We start from the raw sequence: 27,364 nt of genomic DNA, 5'->3' as shown, positions 1-27,364 counted from the left end.
AGAGATTCGAAACACTTTAAAAATTTGGTCTGTATCTTTATTTTGAGGGGTATTTTAATATTGGAAGACCTTCAGAATGTCTGAAATTTATAGAAGACCTTTGGAAGGTCTAATTTTCATATAAAAAAACCATAAAACGGCAGTTATCGGTATAAAAACTTTGGACGACTTCTGAGTGAAGTTTAGGGCACTACCTGATTTTTTGCGAGTTCTTCTATGTTTAGAAGTCCGTTTGGGAGTATTTAATCTATAGGATACGTTCGGAATATCATATATCCCTTGGAGGCCTTTTGGACCTTCGAATGGTCCTTTGATGTGGTTTCCAACCATAAGACTTTTGGATGATATTCTCAGCAGAGAACACCTATAGGAGGACTTATATTTCATCCAGATACTGTACAAACCAAACAACCTTACAATATTTTTCTCCACTTCACGTTTCTTTCTCAAGCTACCTTGAGTTCGATGAAACAATATAGAAACAATACCAATACAGCTCAAAGTCAATACGATGGCAATTGTAAATAATGCTTGTTATAGTCGCAGCTACATTCTTGCAAATGTTTAAGTCAATAAAAATGAAATAGAAACTCACGCTTGAATTAAAATAAACAGGAGAACGAATAGGAACGTATACAGGGAAGCGAGAGAGATTGTAACAGAATTTACACTAACATGTAGAAGTCAACAATCCTTGGGTGCACACCTCTATCCCTTTTGTTATGGAGCGTACGAAGAAGGAGAGTAGACGAAAAACATAACGCGGAGGAGTGGAAAAAAGGAACATCCAAAAAATGAAATGAAATAGTCAAGACTCGTGGGAAATAATTGAATGAAGGTATGAATGAATGAACGAATTGAACATAGAGATGAGAAGAAAAAATATTGTTAGCATATATTCCGCTGCAGAACAAATAGCGGAACAAAAAAGACACCAAAAATATTGTAATTTCATATGGAGAGACAAATATCATGTGTTTCGCTTTTTTTAGATGACTGCAATGATGGTGAACGGAGGAACGGGGAAAACTCACATCTATGTATGAATATTAACATGGAACGTGTGTGTGAGGGTGGCAGTGATGATTTCTTATAATATTTGACAAAAAAACCTTCGCAGACATACGAATGTATAGAGAAGGACTTTTTTTTATATATGCCCTTAGAATACAACAATATCAACTAGACACGTTGAAAATACCCACCTAAAATTTCGGATGTGAAGGCGAGCAATGACGGAATATGCAAAATGAAATGCAAACGAAATATAATATGAAAATATGGAAGTGAATAGAGGAATGAATGTTAGTTAAATTTATATCCTTGACGACAGCCATTTGTCCCGAGTGTTATCACTCACAGCTACTTCTTCACATTTTTAAGAATAAAGACACATTAGTTTCAAGAATACCTTGGGCAATGCTAGTGCTCAAAAACAAAAAAAAAAAAAAAAAAAATACTAAAATCCCGACGAAAACCCAAGGAACTGATAAGGATTAAAGGGTAGGACGGGGTGATAATATCTAAAAAATTAAACAAAACAAAGGCGAATTTTATACATTTTCGACTTTTTGACCAAGAAAACAACATGTTTTCCATGTAGTATGTTAAGAGAAATCGTAGCCCGCGACAAATGCGATAAATTTACAAATTTATCTTTGAAAGGGAGTCATAGTTTACAAAATATGACCGCAAGAAAATGTTCAAATTTTCCAAAAACAAAAAAAAAAAAACAAGTAAGCAAAGGCTATAGTCGTGCGGAGCCGACCATGTGATACCCTACAACACTACAATATGTTAAAAGCACCCTTATGTCCAAATCCATTTTGGAAGATTTCGCTTTGGAAATTTTGTCATGAAGCACTGCCTAGAAATTGCCCTTAGCATTTTGACCAGGGAAATTTGCGAACTTCAACGTGCTGTTAGTTGTTGTGGTCCATTTTACAGCTAAATTTAATCCAATGGTCATCCAAAAAGGTAGAATTCTTCCCTATCTATAACTCTCTTCTCAGGCGTGTCGATTGGCTTCAATTGTGTGATCAGGAATTTTTTTCTGTTTTTGGTTCATCTCCAAAAGCAAGAAGCCGCTATGCATCTTCAAATTTAGACCCATATATATGATTTGTTTGACTACGATATTTGGCTATATTCATCAACGAAAACAGCTTTAAAAAGCCAGAAGTTCGCCTTTTGTGTATTTGGGATATCGCTTGTAAGTAATGTTGGTATTTTTTGCACACAAAAGTAGCGGTCCATTCCAACCGCTGTCCTAAACCCTAACTACATGCGAGATTTCGTGTCCTTTGGTTTTTATTTGCGATCTTATAACGGCTGCAAAATCAGGAACATTTTTAGTGGTTGGTCCATTTCAACCCCTAAATATATTGCGGTCATCCTTGAAAACAATGGCTCTTCTGAGCCTAACCCTACCCTTGTGAAAATTTTCGTGAAGATCGGACGATAATAGCAATCTGTATATAATAACCCCCAACCCGTGTTGTAAAGTGAAAAAATTTTACAACATGTACACTTCAATATTATAAGCCAAATTGAAAAAATCGCATGCGATAAAAATATGAAAAAATAAAAAATCTCACAAAATACTACAAAATCTTTAATAACACCATTATTGCCACATTTCTATGCGATTGTTTTAGATTTTATTCTCTTATGCCAAGAGGGAATTCTGAATTGACAAAATTTGTCAAAATCGGTCCAGCCATTCTTTAGATATATGCATTCTAGCTAACATCCCCTTCCATTGTATACATACAATGTATATATTTCCGATATATTTACTATCGGCATATACGTAACGGTTAGAATTGACCTGTTCGTCCATTTGTGATTAAGCCGGGATTAAAAATATTCGCGGTTTAATGAAAAATTTTACTTTTATTTAACACAAATGCTATGTTTTATTTCACCCACTAAATATTACCCGATGACCACCCAAATTGGAAGACTTCTGGCCAGCCATAAGCTCTAGCCCCATGCTAACTTCCGCGTCGATTGGTCTATAACTGCGACCTGTAGAGCAACTGCAAAATCAAGAAAATTTTCAGTATTTGGTCCATTTCAACCCCTAAATATTATGCGATCATCTCCAAAAGCAATAGGGTTCTATTCTGGCCCAGACCCCACATCCATTCTAAATTTCGTGAAGATCGGGCCATAATTGCGACCTGTAGAGTGATTACAAATTAACATGGACAGACGGACGGACGGACATACATAGCTAGATCGACTCAGCTCGGCGAGATAGGAAGATCCATATATACTTTCCTATGTGGGCAACCAATATTTCGTGGTGTTACATAATTTCTGGCCCAATCAAACTTATAATACCCCCAACACATAGTGTTGTAGGGTATAAAAACAATCAAAAAAATTGTTTTTTTCCAATAGTTACAAGATTTTTTTTTTGTTTCCGAACATTTTTTTATTTCCAAAAAGTCTAAGAAAAACCTTCAAGTCGAAATTGGCTGGCTCGAATTTGACTATAGACATAAGGTCTAGTGGACATTTTTGCTCAGTACAACCCCAGGAAACAGAAATGAGACGCGATCATTGAGGTTTTCAAATCGCACCACCATAGTAGTTAGAAACATTGCAATTTTCTTAGCTAATAAAAATCTACATCATATATCAGATATGCAAGGATTCCAAGGAATTTAAATCCGAAAATTGAAAAAAAAAAAATTGGAACAGATGGGAATTTGCCGCATCTACTTAGGTATCCTTGCGATGTGGATACACATAATTTGGTGTGGTTTTCCTGTAATTATTTTTATACCCCCACCATAGTATGGAGGGTATATTAAGATTGTAATACCTCGAAATATACATTTTAGACCCCACAAAGTATATATATAAAATTCTATATCGATTTAGCTATGTTCGCTTGTAGGAAGTAGGTTCATAAAATTTACTCAAATGTATATTATGTCTGCAGGACTTTTAGTATTGCAAAAAGCCATGTAGGTCCAGGTTTTGGTATAGCTCCCATATAATGGTACCTCCCTGTTCTTAGTACTTTGGTAATTTAAGCGAGATTATTCACCGGAAATGTTTCAAATTTGATATTTGAAGTTACATGGTTATGCATTTCGTTCACCTGAAACGAAAGCACAACAAGTGGAGAGAAAGAAAATATCCCAGACAGAAAAAAAGAGAAATGATCAGGATTGGTGGCTTTTTCCTAAACCTAGGTATTCCCTGCCTTACCTCGTTCTCCACTAATAAACAAATGTTGTTTTTATAAAAACAATAACAATGGGATTAAGCCTGACTATTTTGTAACAACAAAATACTATGGTATCCCGAACAAACATGCTAACACTGTATGGAAAATTGTCTGTGTGGACCTGCACATATATAGGCATCTTCCGATATTCGGTTTTTTGATGATTTTAGCGACATTATGCACCAGAATTGTTTCAAATTTGGCATTTGAAGTTCGTAATAAATGCTACAGCCCATGACAGAAAATTGTCTTTGAAGGTCAGACTTCCGAAAAACGCGCTCGAACTCGAGTAAAGAGTGAAACTCTCTCAAATTCGAGTAAAGAGTGAAACTCGAACGAAATACAGAAAAAGGAAAAGGAATAAACTCCCTTTCTCGGTTACGCTAATTTTATCGAAAACGAGCGGATTATACTCTTCCTAGCTCTATTCTTGTTTCTATCATACCATTGTTGCATTTCTAAACGAAACTAAACACATTGTAAAGCATTGTCGCTAATTTATACCAACTGTCGAAAATCCTTCGTCATTTTTTCCTTTATCACGCCCTATTATAGCTAGAAAAAAGACTCAAAATCGGGTATAAAATGGAGGATAACGGCAAAATCGGGACAGTTAACACTAGACCAGAGAAGCAGCAACATCGATCTCGGTCAGTGATAAAACCCTCAGTCGAACCCTTGGAAATCCTAGAATAGAACACTCAAAATCGGATACAAAAGGGAGGACGACGGCAGAACCGGGACAGTCAACACTAGACCAGTAAAGCAGCAACATCGACCTCGGTAAGTGATAAAACCCTCAGTAGAATCCTTGTGCAACCTAGAATAGCAGACTCAAAATCGGGTACAAAAGCGAGGACGACGGCAGAACCGGGACAGTTAACACTAGATCAGAGAAGCAGCAACATCGATCTCGGTCAGTGATAAAACCCTCAGTCGAATCTTTGGGCATCCTACAATAAAAGACTCAAAATCGGGTATAAAGGGAGGACGGCGCCAGAATCAGGACAGTCAAGACTAGACCAGTAAAGCTGCATATCCACCTCGGTAAGTGATAAAACCCTCAGTAGAATCCTTGTGCAACCTAGAATAGCAGACTCAAAATCGGGTACAAAAGCGAGGACGACGGCAGAACCGGGACAGTCAACACTAGACCAGTAAAGCAACAACATCGACCTCTGTAAGTGATAAAATTTAGTCGAATCTCTGGGCATCCTAAAAAAGCAGACTCTAAAGGAATGAAACTAGGAAACCTTTTAGGAAACTAAAAGGAATGACGACGGCAGAATCGCGAGTATTAAAACTAGACAAATGAAGCAGCAACATCGACCTCGGTTAGTGATGAAACCCTCAGTAGAATCCTTGGACATCCTAGAATAGCACACTCAAAATCGGGTATAAAAGTCAACACTAGACCAATGAAGCAGCAACATCGACCTCGGTTAGTGACACAACCTCAGTCGAATCCTAGGGCATCCTAGAATATTCTTGCGTATCCTGTATCGTCCTTGAATATACTTACTTCCTTCGACATCCTTTGTATGTCCTGTAAGTCGTTTCTTTTTCCTTGAATATCCTTGTAGTCGGCTTGAGTACTAATTAGGGTCTCTCGCATAAAATCCATCTGGTAGACTTGAATAAACCATCCCGAATCCTGAGGACTAGGTCCAGCTTTCCTTCCGCATGTCTCGAGTACTTATCCAGGTCTCGAGTTAGAAAACTATTTCCAATTCTGGATCGAAGACGAGTAGACCTTAAAGTAAGTGCGTTATAAGTTCATTCTTCAATAAAACGCAATATCAAACGAAAACCAATGGCTTTCTCTTTCTGTCTTGAACGAAATAAATTTCTGTACCAACCGCTGGACCCCGACGAGCTATCCCAGCCCAAGGGCAGAAATACTGCACAACAAAACATATTATAGTGTTGTTGCTTTTGTGCACTTTCACCGGCACTTTGCTTCTACAGTCTTTATTTACGCACACACAAATCACCAACACAAATATATATTTTTATACCCTCCACCATTCTATGGAGGGTATATTAAGTTTGTCCTTCCGTTTGTGATACCTCATAATAGACCTTACAAAGTATATATATTCTGGATCAGCGTAAAATTCTAAGCCGATCTAGCGATGTCCCTATGTTGTAATTTCGAACGAATTGAGATAGAAGGCTAATATTTTGCATACATGCATATAATTGTACCTCCCGATATTCGATATTTTTATGATTTTAGCGACATTGTTTCAAATGTCGTATTTTAAGTTCGTAATGGGTAGTATTTTGTATGCAAGTCCATGTCTTCGTATAGCCTTCATATAACTGTTCCATCCGATAGTCGGTATTTTGATGATTTCAGCAAAATTATTCACCAGAATCGGTTCAAATTTCCTATTTGAAGTTCGTTATGGGTACTACAGCCTATGACAAAAATTTTTGTATGCAGGTCCAAGTCTTCGTATAGCCCCCATATAACGGTACCTCCCGATATTCGGTATTTTCATGATTTTAGCGACATTATTTGCCGGGAATTTCGTATTTGAAGTTCGTATTAGGTACTACAGCCCATGACAAAAATTGTTATATGCATGTCCCGTATAGTCCCCATATAAAGGTTTTCATTTAAGAGGTAGTTTTCGGATTTTTTTTTTAAATTGTTCAAGTTCCTTCGAAATGGTGGAGGGTATGCTTTTTTATTTGTTTCTCACTCGATTTTACTCTTAGAGTAAACTCTCACTCTATTTTGAGCGAATCTGTTTCCACTCAAATCTTTCACACAGGAGTGACTAGGGGGAGCGCTCCCATACAAAAGAAACAAATCAGGAGTAAACTCCGTATAATTTTCCGCTCTTCGAGAAATCTCGCTCACGAGCAAGTTTCACTCCCGAGTAAAAGCGAGCATATCTGTGTTCTGGCTCGAAGCTGTTATTTCAACAAAATATTATGTTTGCAACAACTGTGCTGAACCACTATAAATATATCTAGATAGACAAGAATATGTTTTCGAGGTCTTCTACAGAAGCCTCTAATCGACAGGGTACCTTAATGAGTTTCTATATAAGAAAAACATTTACGTCCTCTATGGGATGCGAGGCTATACTGAGGTCTATCTTAGCATCGTAGTCCTTACTTAGGTCTCAACTTCGAAGACTTTTCGAAAATTCGCATGCCTTGACATTGTTCATTAAATTTAAAATGATTTTTGATCACTGTCATTCATAGTCCAAAACACTTGTGTGCTCTCCCCCTCCCTCTTTCTCATCCTATTTACTATCTGCTTCGAGGTCTTGTTAAAAAACATGAGAATATTACTGCAGTGGCAAGTTAAGTAGTAAAAAACTACTACTCTGCTAAGGCATATCAGTTCACATATTGTCTGCAGCGAGCTCGTCTTCTTCCTACCTTGCCGGCTGTGACTCCACTTAGAGCTTTGGCTTTTCATCTCTCTGTGAATTGGATGCTTTTGGGACCAAGACGGAAATTTGTGAAACCAAATCAGCATGGGAAATTTCTTATAGTTTTTCCTTCTCTACACGTGCATACTCTCACATATTTTGGTCACAGGCGAGTGATTTTGAATGCAAAGAGTTTTTTTGGGCGGTAGAGGGAGGTAGGAGGTATGTGTAAGTAAAATGTATTCGTTAGTGTAAGTGCAAGCATAAAGTCGTGTCCAATGACACTTTGACACACAAACTCACCAAATTTTTGACAAGTCAATTTTTCGTACAAGACGCAAAAACACACACTCACTCACACACGTATACAAACACCAACAAAATCTTACAAATTCCAGCTGTAAAGTGAGTGCCCGAGACTACTGCTTTACTTTAAAAGAAGATGACGATCCAAAAGAAGAAGGAGAAGAAGATGTGTTTTTTTTTTATTTTTAATTCGAAATCCATTTCGTGCTTAGTTTTGGCATAGTTTTTTCTTTCTTTACTTTGCTACGACATTGAAAGTAGAGTTCTGTAACACGCTTCGTGTGCGGAGGAAACGTTTGCATCCTTTTGCATGACAAATTTCTATACTCTTGTTTGTCTTCAAAGAAATTTTGAGTTTTTTTTCTTTTGAGAAATGGAGAGATTCTATCTGCGTAGCATCTGATTGGTGCTGCAAAACTCCATCTATTTAGTTGATGACTGGAATCTCTTTCACTTATTCTGTTTGTTAAATTGCCCTTTAATAAGATAGACACTTTTTGGATTTGGATTTCCTTTGAAAGGCAACGATGTTAGCTGTGGAATGTTGATTTGCTTTCAATCAAAGATTACTTTTGGGGTGATGGCTTGACAGAGAGTACATTAATGATGGCAAGGGAGCGTTACAGTGAATGGGATTGATTGTTAGCCAGGGAATATTTGAAACTCTGGTTTTGAGATAATGTGTGGAATGAAAGAGATATGTCCCAAAAACTGGCTATATTTCTTAAATGTTTGAAAACCAGACATCGGATTTTTTCAAAGCTTCTCGATTTATAATTTTTTCAGCGTTCTGCCTATATTTCAACTGATTAACTGATTGAGAATCAACGCCGAAGCCACACGGCTGAAGCTAAAATCTTAAAATTTTGCACCAGGGCCAGTCTTGGATCGTAGTCGTGTAAATGTAATACATTGTATTGGACAAACGAAATGAACTGGAATTCTGAAATTTGGAATAAGAGTCACGGATGGAGTGCAGGATAGAAGTACCAAAGGGTTTTTGGAAACTCGAACTTTAATTTTACGAAAAGTCCTAAAATGTTGCTAAGCTTCTAAAATGGTACAATTTGGCGTTTTGTGAACGATTGAAAAATAAAGTTGATATATATAAATTTGGTCTTGGAAATGGGTACTAAGTGTACGAACTGTACTAAATGGTACTAAGTTTTTGAACAGTTTGGTTTAGGGTGAATGGATGAAGCTGGAAATTTGAAATTTTATATTGGAGTCCATTAGGGTAAAGAAGTCGTTTTAGAAATATGTACTATAAGTGTACGAAAAGTACAAAAAATTACTATATTTGGTACAATTTATTATTGGCTAAACAGATAGTGCTTAAAATCTCAACTTTGGTTTTAGGGTCGCTTTTTTATGTTTAGCCTGGACGGAAATGTGTACTATAATTGTTCGAAAAGTACTGAATGTTTCATTATTTGGATTTATATGAAGGTATAGAAATAACATTCTGAAATTTAATATTTAGATTACTGACGGTATATGTGTTTTTGAGACTTAGCGGTGTCCTTGATTTGTACGAAAAGTACTAAATGCTACTGAATTTGGTATTGGTTGAAGGGATAGAGATTGAATACCGAAATTTCATACTAGAGTTCCTGTTGGTATCTGGAGATATGGAGGTGGTTTTGGAAATATGTACAACAAGTGCACGAAAAGTACTTTATTTGGTACAATTTGGTAACAGATAGTACTTGAAATCTGAACCTTGGTTTTAGGATCGCTACTCATGTGTAGCCTGGAAAATGTGTACTAAGTACTGAATGGTACTATATTTGATATTGGGTGAAGGTATAGAAATAACATTCTGAAATTTAATATTTGAAATACTGATGGTATTTGTGTTTGAGACTTAGCGGTGGTATGATAATGTGTTCTACATATTTACTAGAAGTACTAAATGGTATGAATTTGGTATTGGGTGAATGGATAGAGCTGGAATCCCGAAATTGGATATTGGTATTTGAGATTGAAATATGGAGGGGATTTTACAACACGAACAGTTTACAAGTGCACGAAAAGTACTAAAAAGTACTATATTTGATACAACAGTGCTTGAAGTTAGAAATTTGGTATTAGTGTCACTGTTTATTTGTAGGCCGGACCAATGGAGGTGGTTTCGGAAATATGTACTATATTTGCGAGAAGAGTACTGAATGGTAATAAATATGCTATTGGCAGAAATCATAAAATCTGATATAGATGTCACTATAGGTATCTGTCTTTAAGAGAAGGAGGTGGCTTTTGAAATGCGAATTATGAACGTTGGAATAGAGATGGAATTCTGAAATATGGTATCGAGATCATTGTTGGTTTTTAAGGTTTGCATAGTTTTGGGCAGAAAAATTGGATGTGAGTCCATTGAGCAATGGTTTTACTAATATCCTCCTCGGTAAACTTCAAACGGTTCTCTTCATATTTCACAAATGCCACTATTTCTACTAACTCAAGATCTGCTGTGAAGGTGGGATATATCGGTCCACTCCTCATGATATCTCCCCCACAAAGGGTCAACATTTTGAATATTCATGAAGCTCATGAACTGCTTCATGAACATTATATGATAGCGTATATAATAAAACGATTTCATTCAGACTTGGCAAATCTCAATATTTCCATTAACACAAAATCTGGTATTAAGATAGTAGAGATCGGATCATTTTTTCTGGTATTTCGCACACAAAGGACTAAAGTTTTGAATAACCAAAACGTTCATAAAATCCGAAATAAGCACCCGGTTCTCTTAATATCTCACACTTCCCATTATGTCTACTAACACAATATCTGCTATGAAGATGATATGTATCGGTCCACTCTTTCTGACACATTACTCAGAAACGGTAAAAATTTTGAATATCAATGAAGCTCATAAAACGTGAAATTAACATCCGATTCCATTCAGGCTTTGTACATCTCAATATTTCCATCAACACAAGATATGTTATGAAGATGACTGAGATCTGACAATTTCTTCTGGTACCTCTCCCACATAGGGTTCAAGATTTTGAAAAAAAAAAAAAAAAAACAAAATAATCAAAGAAGTCAAAATAAACATCCAACTGTCTTCAAATTTCATACAGACAAATACAGGGTGAGATGTGAACTGCCGAATTTGGTTTTCTCCGATGAGAAAACATTCGTTGTCTAGCAGTTTGCAAACAACCAAAATGATCGTGTTTACTTGCCAAAGAGGTCTGCTGAAAATTTGCACCTTCGGTTGGTCACCAGAACGCAAGCGCTGGCCATGGTGATGGTGCGGGCCGCCATTACAGCCGATGGTCGCTCTCCGCTCGTATTAATCTACCATGGCATCAGAATAAATGCTGAATATTATCTCGAACATATTCTGGAGGGTGTATTAAAGTCTTGGGCACTTTTCGGCCGCAGACCTTGGACATTCCAACAGAACTCAGCACCATCTCACTCAGCACGCGCCACCCAAGAATGGTTAAAAAATGAGGTTCCTCGCTTCATTTCCAGCGCACAATGGCCACCAACATCTCCGGATACCAATCCGTTGCACTACTGTGTCTGGAGTATTTTGGAAAGCAAGGTTGGCACTAAGAAATAACAAAGTGTCGATCACCTCAAGCATGTACTTCGCCGGGAATGGGCCAAAATACCGCAGAGCAACATTCGGGCAGCGTGTGACGGTTTCATTGGCTGTTTGAAGGCCATAATTCGTGCCAAAGGTGATCAATTCGAAGAAATCTAAGCTTATTCTAAAACTCGATGCTATTTCCGATATTTTTTGCTTTCATTCAATAAAATTTAAAAAAATGTAAAAATTGTGGTGTTTGACTTTGTGGCATTTTTTTATCTCACTTTGTATTTTAAAGGATTAAGCTACATTTAGGAATTCAGGAAATTGGAATCTATGAATGCAGATATATTTTCAGAGTTTTTGAGCAAAGTTTGAAAGTGGCCAGGAGATATGTCGACCCCATGAGATCTAAACAATTCGAAATTAAGAAAGGCTTGTTTGAGAGGTACCAGAAGAAGATATGGCGAGATCTATCAAAATTGATACGGGTTTCGTCAAATCGGAACTCTTATGTTATTCTATGATATTTCAATTTTTTTGTGAATAATTTGATTTTGATGTGAAATTACAATTCTGAACCTAATAATGAAATTAATTCTATGTATACATGCGATTTAAAACAGCTATACTGCTACATCATAGAATGGATGGTTTGTCGTTCAATTTGTAACACCTCAAAATATACATTTTAGACCCCACAAAGTATATATGTTCTTGATCAGAATAAAAATGTTATGGCGTCCGTCTGCCTGTCAGTCTGTTCGTTTGTGGAAATCACTCTAGCTTCCGAACGAAATTAAGTAGGTTGATAAAATTTTACTCAGAGCGGGTGTAAGGTCTGCAGGACGTTTGATATTGAAAATGTGCTATATCCATAGGTCCAGGTTTTGGTATAGGCCCCATAAAACGGTAGCGTCCTATATTCGGTACTTTGATGGTTTAAGCGGAATTATTCACCGGAATTGTTTCAAATTTGAAGTTGTTAATGGGTACTACAGTCGGTGACAGAAAATTGCATATACAGGTCTACGTCTTTGTACAGGCCTCAATACAACGGTAACTTCCGAAATTCGGTATCTTGATGATTTTTGCAATACAAATTTTCAACCGCTCTTTCTTTAAATTTGAAAATTTCTTTCCTATTTAAAATTGCGCTCTGTGGATTCACTTGTTATACCCTCCACCATACTATGGAGGGTATATTAACTTTGTCATTCCGTTTGTAACTTCTCGAAATACTCATGTCAGACCCAGCAAAGTATATATATTCTTGATCTAAGTCGATTTAGCAATGCCAGTCTGTCTGTTTGTCTGTCTGTCTGTTGTAATCACGCTATCTTTCGAACGATTTGAGATAGAGGGCTAAAATTTTGCACACATGTCTATTTGGCCAGTATGCAGGTTAAGTTCGTAAATGGGCCATATAGGTCCACGTTTTCATATAGCCCCATATAACGTACCTCCCGATATTCGGTATTTTGATGATTTTAGCGACATTATTCACCGAAATTGTTTCAAATTTGGTATTTGAAGTTCGAAATGGATACTACAGCCTAAGCCAGAAAATTGTCTGCGGAGGTCCATGTTCTGATATAGCTCCCATATAACGGTACCTCACGATATTCGGTATTTTGTTGATTTTAGGTACAATACTCACAGAAATTGTTTGAGATGACGTATTTGAAGTTCGTAATAGATCCTACAGCCTAAGCCAGAAAATTGTCTGCGGAGGTCCATGTTCTGATATAGCTCCCATATAACGGTACCTCCCTATATTCGGTATTTTGATAATTTTAGCGACATTATTCAGCGGAATTGTTTAAGATGTCGTATTTGAAGTTCGTAATGGATGCTACAGGCTGTGACAAAAAATTGTCAGTGCAGGTCCAGGTCTTCGTATAGCTCCGATATAACGGTACCTCCCTCTATTCGGTATTTTGACGAGTTTAGCTACATTTTCACCGTTTACTTTAAGTTTCGAATTTGAATATGGTAACGGCTCATGACAACAATGCCTATGTAGGTCCACGTCGTGAAGACCCTAATATAATGGCTATATTCGGTATTTTTAAGATTTTAACTGATTTTATTTTTTGAAAATTTCCAAATTCGTTCAAATGGTGGAGGGTATTCAAAGTTCTGCCCGGCCGAACTTACGGCTTTTTAACTTGTTTTTAATATTATAAAAAAGAAAAAATTGCTTCTGACCCTATTCGAATGAGGGTATGCAATGTGGATCGCCTAATCTTTTTTGTGAACCATGTATTGAAAATTTTCAAGGCAAAAGACCATTTCAATAGTTTTCAACATGTTTTGCACGAAAATCTATTTCCCCATACAAGCTTTTAATATTTATAAGCCAACCGCAATACTTAATACTTCACATTTATTTCGCAACCTCCGCATTCAGATGCTATGCCTGTTTCTACGGTTGTAAAAGCGGCACACATCCACGCACACACACACAATTATTTTTATTCATATGTTGTCATGTCATTGCAGTGGTATTGGTTAGTACTTCAACTTCAATTTGATTGTTTGTGATCACTCACTTACCCACTCACTCAGCCGCTCACTCACTGACTCGCTCAATAGAGCGAACGTTTTGTGAGCAGTCGAGTTGAGAGGCGGCGTAAGTGTTTTCAAGTGTTTTACAGCCATTAAATCCCCAAACCAATTGAAATTGCCATCGATTTCAAAGTGATTTATGGCTGGCAATGAATAAGGCACCACTAAAACAACAACAACAGCAATGGCAACAACAACACCAATGACGACTGTGAACAACATTTAGTGTAACTGGGTCTGTGTTAAACTATGCCCTTTGTAATCCACACTCACATCCACACCCGCAAAAAAAATAGGTAATACAAACGAATGATTTTGTTAGCCGCCTCTCGCCACCGAAAAAAAAACAATAGAAATATTGTTGGCAACGCCCCAGGAGAGAGGTGGGGAGTTGCTTCCAACAAATTGTCTCTCCTCACCCATTCCACTTTGATAGAGGGACAAAGGAAATATAGTGGAGATTTTATTTCACATGCCTGGTTCTTCTTTTTCCAGCTAACAAGCCGATTTCATTGCCCGGCTGTTTGGATCAGTGACCAACTGGCCAGCCACTCGTCGTATCCATTGTATCTGCTAAATGACCAACAAACAAAAAACATTCCGGGTCCTTTTGTTATGCAATATGTTACCTTGTTGCCTATTGCCAATGGAGGAGAAGTCCTCGTTTTTTTGTTTTTTGTCTGCTGCCATGTGGGGAAATTTGTATTGTTAGCGATAAAGTTCAATATGCAAATTAAAAACATGTAAAAAGTGCCAGCAGGGAAATCCTTGTAAATTAGGGAGGACGGGGGAGGTGGGAAGAATACCCAGAGTTGTTAGCGATGGAAATCCAATACCCTTAGGCTTAGCCGACCTTTAGCAAACAGGCGGACGAGCAAACAAACAAACAGACAAACAAGCCAACAAGCAAAGCGACAGTTGACACACAAAGGAAACGGAAGTGGTTGAAGTGCAGACGAACTTGCCAGGAACAGGAAACCCAGGTTTTGTTGCCATGTTGGGTAAAATGAGAGACATTTAATTTTTTTGAATACCGATTTTTTCGGTTGACATTTTAAGAAATATAATTACAAAATGAATTAAGTTTCACTGTAACTGAATACATTATTTAAGCGGATAATTCCATTGCAATACAAAAAAAATATATATTTTGAGCTCCATAAGTTATCTGGTACCAAATATCATTCTATGTACCCCAAATTACGAATGTTACCGAGCCGATTTTTATGTATGGATGGGGTTGGATGTACAAAAATTCAGGACTTTTGGTCAGATATTGGCTACTTGGTGCACAATTAACCCGAAATCGTTTGAAGATGTATATGTGATCTATATCCAAATCTGTACCTATCTTTATAAAATTTGGCAGAGTTTTTTCTGGGATGAATTTGATATGTGGTACCAAATATCATTGTTAACGAATGCATATGAATGTGAGGGACCTCAAACTCCAAATCGGATAAAACAACATGAACCGATTTTCTCCGAATTTGATGTATTTGTTTCTAGACTGAATTCGGTCGGATGTGCCAAAATTCAGGTCATTTGGACTGATATTGATCATTTGGCGCACAATCAACCCGAAATCGGTTGAAGATATATATGGGAGCTATATCTAAATTTGAACCGATTCTCACCAATTTAGGGTTCGTCCTTGGGCTAAATAAGTATAGTTTGGAATATTTAATCTTAATCGGATAATAAATGCGACCTGAATTTTTTTTCACAAAAATAAATGGACAGATTGAGGACGGGCTGACATGCATAAATCGACTTTTGCATAATTCTATTAAGACCCTCAACAGTAACTATGGGTCTATTTTGCTTCATTCTCCAGGTTACAAACAAACGCACAAAGACCTAAAACTCTGACCACTATGTGGTGTGTGGTATAAAAATTGTTTTGAGGACTTTGACAACATTTTCTGTAGATTTTTTTTTTGATATATTTTTTATTTTTTAAATAACAATTGTGTATGTTTTAAACACATTTTTAGAAAACATTTAAAAAATACTTTTCAAGGACTATCCGGCTATTTAGATTTTAAAAAAATATTTTATTAAAAACTTTTCGGCTAAATAAATTGTGTACTTCTTGAATCTTTTTTAAGGACTTTGTTTTTACAAGGACGTTGTGGATTTTTAAAAAAAATTGTTACAAATTCTTTTAGAACGAAGATCATGGATTTTAAGGATGTGTTTCAAGGACCTTCTCACCAAAAAATGTGGGAATTTTCTGAATCATTTTTACATGATATTTAAAGAAAAAATCAAGGTCGTCGTAAGCCAAAATTGAGGATAAAATTTATTCAAGGAAATCCAGCGTCAACAATTTTAGATTGTTAAAAAAAATTCTACTTAGAACCTCCAGGCCATCTATGTTATCCTTTTTTATCAGGAATTTACTGCCAACACATGGGAATTTTTAAAAACTTCTTTTCGCGGTTCTCCTGGCCGAAAAATAGTTTTTCTTGATTTTCCTCTTGATTATGAAGTATATATTATGTTTTGGTACATTTTTAAACTGACCATAATTAGTATTTTAAAAAATAATATTTTTAAAGATTATGTAAGATCATTCTGACCAAAAAATTGAGCTTTTTAACGATTTTTTCAAGGACTCCTAACAAGACATCGGGACTTTTATTAAAGACTTGTAAAAGGAGTCCTAAAAAATCTACGGAATACTGACCAAATATATTGGTTTTTAGAAAAAAATGTCTACAACTTTTTTACCAAAAATCTGTGTATTTTTTTAGAAATACTTTTCATGGACCTTTTGATTAGAAAGTGTCGATTAAGAAAAAAGTTTTTTTTTTTTTTAATTTTCCATAAATCTCAGTTTTTTAAATCATTATTTTGAAGAATTCCAGACCAAAGTTGTTCCAATCCAGTTCGAGTGAACGGATTAGTTCCGTCGAGTCCGGTCATTTATATGAAAACCCTGTGCATGAGTCATATGAAATGTATGAAATCACTTATACGTTTACGAAGTTGTGATTGACCCAACACTCCCCACTCCTCCTTGTCCCTATTTTTTTTTTTTTTCATAAGCATCGCGGACTTCTTAATAAAATTTTTGTCATGCAACTTCAGACCACAAATTGTGGATATCGTGTTTTTTTTTTAAACCGGTTCCTTACCAAAATTCGTTCAATGATCATAAGAAATTCTTTCAAGGACATTTTTCAATGTACAAAAATCAGATTTTTTTTAAATTTTATCAAGGACATCCAGAGTAAAAATGTTTATTTGTTAAGATTTTTCATGGACATCCTTCCCAAAAATCGTAGCATTTTTTAAAGACTTCCTCACCATAAATCAGAGACTTCTTTTCTTTTTTTTGTCGCAGACTTTCTGACTGTAAAGCGAGGACTTTTTAAGATTTTCTTTAAGGACTTCCTGACCACAAATCATATTTCTTAGGGATTTTTAATTAGCATTTTAGATTTTTTTCAAGAGCCACATTTTTATACAACCGTAGATTTTTTAGGACTCCTTTTACAATTTTTTTTTTGATAAAAATTCGATTATTTGTTAAGATTTCTTCGCAGAAATCCTTATCAAATCAAAATCATTTTTAATGAGTTTTTAGGAAATCGTTTTCTGACCGAAATCCGTGGATTTTTAATGATGATTAAATTGAAGTAATTTGGTTAAGCATTATTTTCAAGGACCTCCTGACAATAAATTATAAATTCTTAAATTTTTTTAAGGATCTCCTAAATGATCTCCTTAGATTTTTTCATGGATCTCCTCAATGATTATCAATAGCAGATTTTTTAAAATTGTTTAGAGAAGTTTCTTCAAGGACTGATCACAAATCTTACTATTCTTTACGAAATTGTTTTAATAACCTCCGAACAATAAATTATAAAAACTTAGATTTTTTCAAGGATCTTGTAAATGTCGTTACATGTCATAAATAGTCGTTTTTTTTAAATTGTTCAGATATGTTTTTTCAAGGACTGACCACAAATCTTACTTTTTTTTACGACTTTTTTAAGGACCTCCGGACAATAAATTGTAATTCTTATACTTTTTAAAAAACTTACTAAATGACCTTAAATCGTAGATTTTTTGTTCAGAAAAATTTTACTCTTTTACGAAATTGTTTTAAGGACCTCCGGACAATAAATTGTAAATTCTTATATGTTTTAACGGACCTCCTAAATGGCCATAAATAGTAGATTTTTTTTTAATTGTTCAGAAAAGCTTTTTAAAGGACTGATTAAAAAAAATGTTTTACGAACTTTTTTCCAGGACCTCCTGACATAAGTTGTAGATTTTTAAAGAGTTGTTTCAAGGACCTCCCAAATTACAATAAATTGTTTTTTTTTTTCATGCATATTCCTAGCAAAAATAGTTTACTACTGAGAAAATGTTGTTTATGACCATAAAACGTAGGACAAGTCTCGAGAAATTTGTTCATGGAAATCCGCCTTAGCAAAAACTTTAGATTTTCTTTAAATTAGTTTGTCAAGGACTTTCTGAACAAAAAAGGGTTCTTAAAGGACCTTCTGACTAAAAATCCTAAATTATGTTTCTCCTGAGAAAAAAATAACACTTATTTATAAAGAAAAATTTTCCAAAGATATCCTGACAAAATTCGTGTAACTTTTTAAATAATTTTCAAGAAACCCTTTGTCAAATATTTTTCGGAATATATTTTCGAGGACATCCAGGACAAAATCGTGAATTTTTTAAAGAATTCTTCAAGGGAACCCCAACTTAGGTTATGGCATTTTTAAATGGTTTCAAAGACTCCTTGTCAAAAAATGGACAATTTTTAATGTGTTACTTTGGAAATTTTTAGATTTTTTAAACAATATTTTTAATGGATTTTGTGCCAAAATTGTGGAATTTTTACAGCCATGCAGGCTAAGAATTGTTTACAAATTCGCAGATTAAAAAAAAAAATTGCGACAAAGAATTGAGGAGTTAAAAAAAGTTTACAGAACTTTTTTGCTAATATCATGAATTTTTATAAAATCTACCCGGCTAAGAATCTTTGATTATTTACTGAATATCGTGAAATATTTAAAAATATTTTTATAGTTAATTTGATATCCAGAAATTTGAGGAAGATTTTTTCTTCACGTCGAAAATAGTTTTTCAGGTCCTATTTATCAAAAATTATATAAATCAGGTCCAACATTTTTAACATTTTTACAATTTTTTAGGAAACAATAATGGATTTTTGTTTTAAAGAATATTAGAAGGATTTTCTTGCAAAAATCTTGGGAGTTTCGTGGACACCTCTGCCAAAAATCTTGAATTTGCGGACTACTTAGCAAAAATTTGTTTTTTATACCCTACACCACAAGGTGGTCAGGGTATTATGTCTTTGTGCATTTGTTTGTAACAGGCAAAAGGAAACAAGATAGACCCATATTTCCTTTTGATGATCCGCATAGAATCACATTCTGAGTCGATTTATGCATGTCCGTCCGTCCGTCTGTCCGTCCATCCGTCTGTCCGTCTGTCCATGTATTTTTGTAAACAAAGTACAGATCGCATTTATTGCCCTATCCAGATGAAATTTGGCACAAATCATTTGTTTGGCCCAAGGACGAACCCTATTGAAATTGGAGATAATCGGTCAAAATTTGGATATAGCTCCCATATATATCTTCGTCCGATTTGCCTTTTATTGTGCACCAAACGTGTAATATTAGCCCGAATAGTATGGAATTTTGCACATACAACCAAACTAAGCCTGAAAATAAGTATGCCAAATTTGATCGAAATCGGTTCAGATATAGCTACAGCTCCCATATATATTTTTCATCCGATTTGCTATTTTTGTCCTCCGCAGCCGTAATATGCACTCTGTAACAACAATATTTGGGGAAATATATCAAATACAGCTCAGAAATACATTTCCTAAATTTTACCGAGATCGGTTCAGATTTGGTTATAGCTCCCATATATAACTTCGTCCGATTTACTTTTGATTGTGCACCAAACGTCTAATATTTGCCCAAATTGGATGAAATTTGGCGCTTACGACCGAACTGAGTCTAGAAGCTAGTATGTCAAATTTGGTGAAGATCGGTTCAGATATAGCTATAGCTCCCATATATACTGTTCATCCGATTTGTCATATTTGTTACCCACAGCCGTAATATGCACTCCGTAACAACGATATTAAGGGAAATATATCAAATACAGCTCAGAAATATCTTTGCCAAATTTTATCGAGATCGGTTTCGATTTGGATATAGCTCCCATATATATTTTTATCCGATTTCAAATTAATTGTGCACCAATTGGGCAAAACAAGTCCGAATTTAAAAGATACAAATGCATCGGCATATTTAGTCCTTTGAACTTTAAATTATAATTATAATCATAGCGTGTATGATTGAATTCTCCTATAAAAACTTTTAATTGTTATGCGGAGCTCTACTAAATCAGCAAAGTGGTGTAGGGTATCATAAAGTCGGCCCCGCCCGACTTTAAGACTTTCTTTACTGGTTTTTTAAATGTTTTTCGGGTCTATGGTTAAAAATTAGTGATGTAAGAACTGTTTCGCAAAAATAGTGCATTTTTAGGTAGGATATTTCCCAAGAACTTGCTTATATATATTTTATATGTATATTTGACAATAATCGTGAATTAAAGAATGTCCCCTCTCATAGGTCATTAAAATTTCCATCATACCTTGTCCAATTTTTTTTTTGTAACATGACCTTCCACCATGTCTTTCTTTGTCTTTTGATAGTTGTTAATTTTCCTAAAAAAAGAGCATTTATCAGTCATAGCTCGGAGACAAGAAGAAGCAAAAACAACAAAAAAGCAGCGGAGCAAACGACGGGAGTAGGAATAACATTAAACCGGCAATAAAACCATCTTGTGTGGCTTTTTAGATAACATGTTCCACCTTGGTTAACTGCTGACTCGCAGCTAAAAGAATACATTATGGCCAAAGGTTAGGAAACTTGTTTCTGCGGCGGTGTCTCCATTGTTGTTGCTGTGCCACAGTTTGATAAATGACTATATGAACAGCAAAATGTCATTGCGTTTCCCTTCTACCATTCTCGCTCACACATACACACACACACAATGAAGTCGCTCGCATTCACTGTGTGAGTGCTGTCTTTTTTACCGGCAAAGTGCGGCAGACCGTTTAAGCGCAGCACTTTTTCTTGATGACACCACTTTCAGGCAACTTATAAAATATGCAAATAACATTTTTTTTCTATGAGCCTTGCTGCGAAGCGCACCAAGACAAAGGACGAAGAGAAAACAAAAAATGGTGGCTGCAAACAAAACAACGAAGTCACATGACTTCGATGTGGCAAATGTAGCCCTCAAGTCTTTCATCAAATGCGGTAAACGATATGTAATTTAGGCAATTTGTCAAAGTGAGCAAGCCAGCAAACAGCAAAAAACGGCAGCTAGACAGTTGTTATTTATGCAATAAAAGCAATAAACTAACAAAATGGTAAACATTGAATAGAGAGAGAGAAAAAAAAAAAAAACAATTTTCGAAAAAAAAAAAATATTAAAATTTTCCAAAAGCTCAAAAAAGTGCACGTTTTTTTCCTCCTCCCTTCCACTTTCTGTCACAACTATTTGTATTCCAGAGCCCATGTCACAAATATTTTCCATGTCGTAGATAATAGACCATCCATTTTGTCATAATGTTTTAATACTGATGATGTACAATATTTTCCGAATTTCCTTTGCCATCCTTTGATCCTTGCCTTCCGCAAAAGTCCTAGTCATCTTTGTCTTCATTGAACAACATCAGGCTATTAAACACTTTTCACTCAATATGATGTATCATATTGAGGCGATTTGTATGCGTGTGTGTGAAGGTAGGTTATTCTTGACGATCTGTCCTTTCTCTTTGTCATCGCCGGTTTCGCTTGAAAAATATCCTTATCATGAACATGTCGGAAAACATGTTTTTCTACTATGCGAGGGTTGGGAAGAAAAGGGCTGAGGGAAGTAATCTATACAGGGTGAGATGAAAAAACTGCAATCAATTTCAGACTGCTGCCATTTCTAAGCCAATCGTCCGACAGCTGTTAAAATTATTCCATTGACAGCTCACTATATTACTTACAAACGTACAAAAGCATTTTGGTGAGAATTTTCCAGAAAAAAAGATATTAGGGATGGAATTCAAGCGTGATAGTGTGATTTCTTTATATTTGGCTAGAGAACCACAAGTGGCTATCGTTAGACCACTCCAGCATTTAAATGTGAATAAATCTTTTAGGTCTCGTACCATCGCTCATTACCGTGATACTGAAAATTTTTCAAGGACCTTAATAAACGTGGAATTTTAAAAGAAAATTTTTTAAGGACCATCTCATCAATAAACGTGGATTTTTTTAAGAATATATTTGAACGACTATCTAACAAATAAACGTGGATTTAAAAAAAAAAAAAAAATTTTCAAGGACCATCTAACAAATAAACGTGGTTTTTTTAAAAAAGTATTTTTTCAAGGACCATGTAAGAAATAAACGTAGATTTTTTAAAAGAATATTTTTTCAAGGACCATCTAACAAATAAACGTGGTTTTTTTAAAAAAATATTTTTTCAAGGACCATCTAAAAAATAAACGTGGATTTTTAAAAAAAATATTTTTTCAAAGACCATCTAAAAAATAAACGTGGATTTTTTAAAAAAATATTTTTTTCAAGGACCATCTAAAAAATAAACATGGATTTTATAAAAAATATTTTTTCAAGGACCATCTAAAAAATAAACGTGGATTTTTAAAAAAAAATATTTTTTCATGGACCATCTAAAAAATAAACGTGGATTTTATAAAAAATATTTTTCTAGGACCATCTAAAAAATAAACGTGGATTTTTTAAAAAAATATTTTTTCAAGGACCATGTAAAAAATAAACGTGCATTTAAAAAAAAAAAAATATTTTTTCAAGGACCATCTAAAAAATAAACGTGGATTTTTTAAAAAAATATATTTTTTCAAGGACCATCTAAAAAATAATAAACGTGCATTTTTTAAAAAAAAAAAAAAATATTTTTTCAAGGACCATCTAAAAAATAAACGTGCATTTTTTAAAAAAAAAAATATTTTTTCAAGGACCATCTAAAAAATAAACGTGGATTTTTTTTTAAAAAATATTTTTTCAAGGACCATCTAAAAAATAAATGTGGATTTTTTTAAAAAAAATATTTTTTCAAGGACCATCTAAAAAATAAACGTGGATTTTTAAAAAAAATATTTTTTCAAGGACTTTTAGTTCAATAAAGTCTCAAATCAATATGCTTGGATTTTTTAAAGATTGCTTGGACTTTTTAAGGAATATTCTTTCACGAACTCTAACATCAATAAGCCTGGATATTTTAAAGAATATTTTTCAACGACCCTCAAGTAAATGAACCGTAGCCCGACGTCAATGAAGTGGATGGAAGAAAACAGCAACATAAGCAAAAATGGTTCGAAAAGTAAAGAAGCGACTTGATTGAAACCCGCGTCGCAGTGGCCGAAAAATGGCTCGTGAGCTGAACATATCGCAATATTCCAGTGGGCAAATATTGAAAAATGAGCTCGAGGTAAAGCCATTAAAATTCCAAAAAGTGCAAGAACTTACACCGCAACAGAAAGAAAAGAGACTCAAAAGAGCTCAAGAGTTGATTCGCTGGGGCGAAAGCGGTGAACTGCCGAATTTGGTTTTCTCCGATGAGAAAAGATTAGTTGACCAACGATTTGTTGTTTACTTGCCAAAGAGGTCAGCTGAAAATGTGCACCATGGTGATGGTGTTGGCCGCCATAACTGCCGATGGTCGCTCTCCACTCGTTTTAATCGAGTGTGGCATCAGAATAAATGCCGGATATTATCGCGAAAATATTCTGGAGAGTGTATTAAAGCCTTGGGCATGCAAACATTTTGGCCGCAGACCTTGGACATTCCAACAGGAATCAACACCATCGCACTCAGCACGCGCCACCCAAGAATGGTTACAAAATGAGATTTCTCGCCTTATTTCCAGCCCCCAATGACCACTAAAATCTCCGGATACCAATCCGTTGGACTATTGTGTCTGGAGTATTTTGGAAAGCAAGGATGGCACTAAGAAATATTAAAGTGTCGATTACCTCAAGCAAGCGCTTCGCCGGGAATGGGCTAAAATACCGCAGAGCAACATTTGTTTCATTGGCCGTTTGAAGGCCATTATTCGTGCTAAAGGTAACCAATTCGAACAAATCTAAACTTATTCTAAAATTTGATGCTATTTCCGACATTTTTTACTTTCATTCAATAAAATTAAAAAAATGGGAAAATTATGGCACTTGACTTTATTGCAGTTTTTTTATCTCACCCTGTACTATAATTGTACAAAAAGTACTATTTAGTACCAAATTAATATTGGGTGTAAGGATAGGGCTGGAATCCTTAAATTTATTATTGAGTCCTCTTTTGGTATCTGCAATTGAGATATGGAGATGGTTTTAAAAAGGTGTACTTTTATTGTACGAAAAGTACGAAATATTATTAAATTTAGTATTGGATGAAGGAATAGAGCTGGAATCCTAAAATTTAATATTGAAATTTCTGTTGGTACCTGGAATTGAGAATGGAGGTGGTTGTGAAAATGTGTACTAATATTGTACAAAAAGTACCACAAAGTACTAAATTTGGTTTTGGATGAAGGTATAGATCTGGAATCCTGAAATTTAATATTAAGATCTCTGTTGGTATCTGGAATTGAGAAATGGAGATGGTTTTCAAAATGTGTATTATAATTGTACGAAAAGTACGAAATAGTACCAAATTTGGTATTAGGTGAAGGAATATAGCTGTAGTGAGAGAAGGACCCGGTTTTTGATATGGATTTACAGAGCTGAAATCCTGAACTTTGATATGGATGTCATTGTTGGCGTCTATGGTTGAGAGAAGGAGCTGGTTTTACCAAACAGTACTAACTTTAGTATTGGGTGAAAGAATAGAGCTGAACTTTCATATAGTCCTCACTGTTGGTGTCTGTGATTAAGATATGGAAGTGGATTTGAAAACCTGTATGAAATGTACCAAACAGAACTAACTTGAAGGAATGGGGCTGGGATTCTCAAATTTAATATTCAGGTCTCTGTTGATATCTGGAATCGAGATATGGAGATGGTTTTGGAAATGTGTACTATAATTGTAGGAAAAACACCAAACAGTTCTAAATTTGGCATAGGGTGAAGGAATAGAGCTAAAATCTTGAAATTGTACATGGATATCACTGTTGGTGTCTGTTGTTAAGATAAGCAGATGATTTTTTAAATTCGTACTATGAAAGTGCGAAACGTGTAAAATGCCACAATATGTGCCGTTGGGTGTTGGGACCGAGCTGAAGTCCTGGAATTTGATGTTGAGGTTACTGTTGGTTTTTGGGATTCGGATGTGGAGGTGGTTTTTTTTAGGTCGAAAAGTACTAAATTGAACGAAATTTGGTATTGGGTGAAGGCACATAGCTTAAATTCTGAATTATGCTATTGAGGTCACTATTGGTTTCTGGGTGCTAGAATATGGAGACGTTGAAATAGTTTTGGACTGAAAAATTGTATGTGGGTCCAAAATGAAAATTTTGAGGATTTTTTGGTGTAAAAGGCACATATTTTCCTTCTCATCCGAAAAAGGAAAAACTTATACATTGCAATTCTGAATATTTAGTACGGTGATTGATTAAAATGTTTGTCAAAAGTACTTAAAGGCCTAACACGAGCTGTTGGAAAGAATCTAAAGTTTTTAGGTGAACTTTTCGGTCACTTGCTAGTTCCAGTATAAAAGGACTATTTTAATAATAGCAGTTATTTTTTCCAGCATAACTATCCTTGCCCTTATCAGAGCCCACAATGAAAAGAAGCTCTCACATTGATTGGTAAATTTGGGTAGATACGTCTACAATAGAAAAACTGGGTGAGGAACTGACATGGACTTGCATTGGCAATTGAGGTAAGTATTTCCTTGTCCTTATCAGAGCCCACAATGAAAAAAGTAGCATCGAATGGTAAATTTGAGTAGATACGGCTCCAATAAAGAAAATTGAGTGGGAAACTGATATGGACCTGCATTGGCAATTGAGGTATGTATTGCTTTCAACTTTAAATTCAAACTCCCTCTAAATTTACGCTGCATTTGTCCAAAAATATACCAAAAATCTCCGAAATCTTAACATTGAGATTAAATATTATAGTTGGATGTGGCTTAAAACTTTCACTCCCCACCTCGTATAGAAAAATATAAATAAATTTTGCCAATATGTTTCTTGCTGTCATCTTTTTAAAACCCAAACAGGCACACGAACTCAATACGATATTTCACACACACAAATGCATGTACACCCACACAAACACCCACTTTCGTCACATTTCACAGTCGTTTCCGAAACATTAACATGAACATGCATATTTGCCAGACAACAATTTGAAAATCCAAAACAATAGCAACGGAGCTTATAAAACACATAATAAAACATGAAGGCAATAAAAACAAGAAATACAATTCTTCACATGCGACATATCCTTTATCCTTCCTTGCTTCCTTTCAGCCAGCGCCCCACCAATGACACAAAGAATACGATGCAGGAAAGAAGGAGAGAGAAATAAAAAATGATAGAAATTTCCATATTGTCAAGTTAGTAATTTACTTTAAATGTTTGATTTGTCATTTATCATTTTCATGGAACTCCATCGAACTGCTCCCCACTCACTCACTCCCCCTCGCCTTGGAACTATAAGGTGTAGATAAAATTTAAGATTTTTATGGCAAAGAATTTTGATTGTAAAATCATCATCATAGACCAAGAAGACTAGAATGACTCCCCTTTAATCTAAAATAAAAATGTATATATGTATGTGTGTTTGTAGATACCCATGTATCATTGACATGATGTGTAACATCTGCTCATGGCCACAACTTGTGACAATATTTGTTACTTTTTTATCCAACCCACCATCAGCCAGTGTCCATGTCCATGTATTTTTGGGGTCAGTCAGTTAATCTCACAGCCAAGGATGTGGTGATGGTGCAAAGGAGGAAGAGAGAGAGAGAGAGTGACATTATCTGTAATGATGTCTATAAAACAAATGATAATCATTCTGTTTGCCATTATTGCGGATGTCTCCGTGTTGTTGCGTTTTTATATTAACTTCCCTCGATGATGGATGAGAGTCTATAAACCGAATCATAGTTTAAATATGCAAAACATATTCATGATGACACAAAGTCTGAGGGCCATAAATTATCTGAATGATTTAATGGTTAAAGGAGATTTATTAAATTATTTGGAGAAAATTCGAAATTTTAT

At 35.2% G+C, this 27,364-nt stretch overlaps 1 protein-coding gene across 1 annotated transcript in view; it reads right to left on the bottom strand.

The window, feature by feature from the left end:
• Nucleotides 1–27,364, bottom strand: part of LOC101890695 (neurotrimin) — a 190,867-nt gene that overhangs the window by 114,778 nt on the left and 48,725 nt on the right. The window lies entirely within an intron of this gene.

The sequence above is a fragment of the Musca domestica genome, unplaced genomic scaffold (assembly GCF_030504385.1).
Source record: "Musca domestica strain aabys unplaced genomic scaffold, Musca_domestica.polishedcontigs.V.1.1 209, whole genome shotgun sequence".
Classification (NCBI taxonomy): Eukaryota; Metazoa; Arthropoda; class Insecta; order Diptera; family Muscidae; genus Musca; species Musca domestica.
Note: the sequence above shows the minus strand (reverse complement) of the source record. Positions and strands in the feature narration are given on the sequence as shown.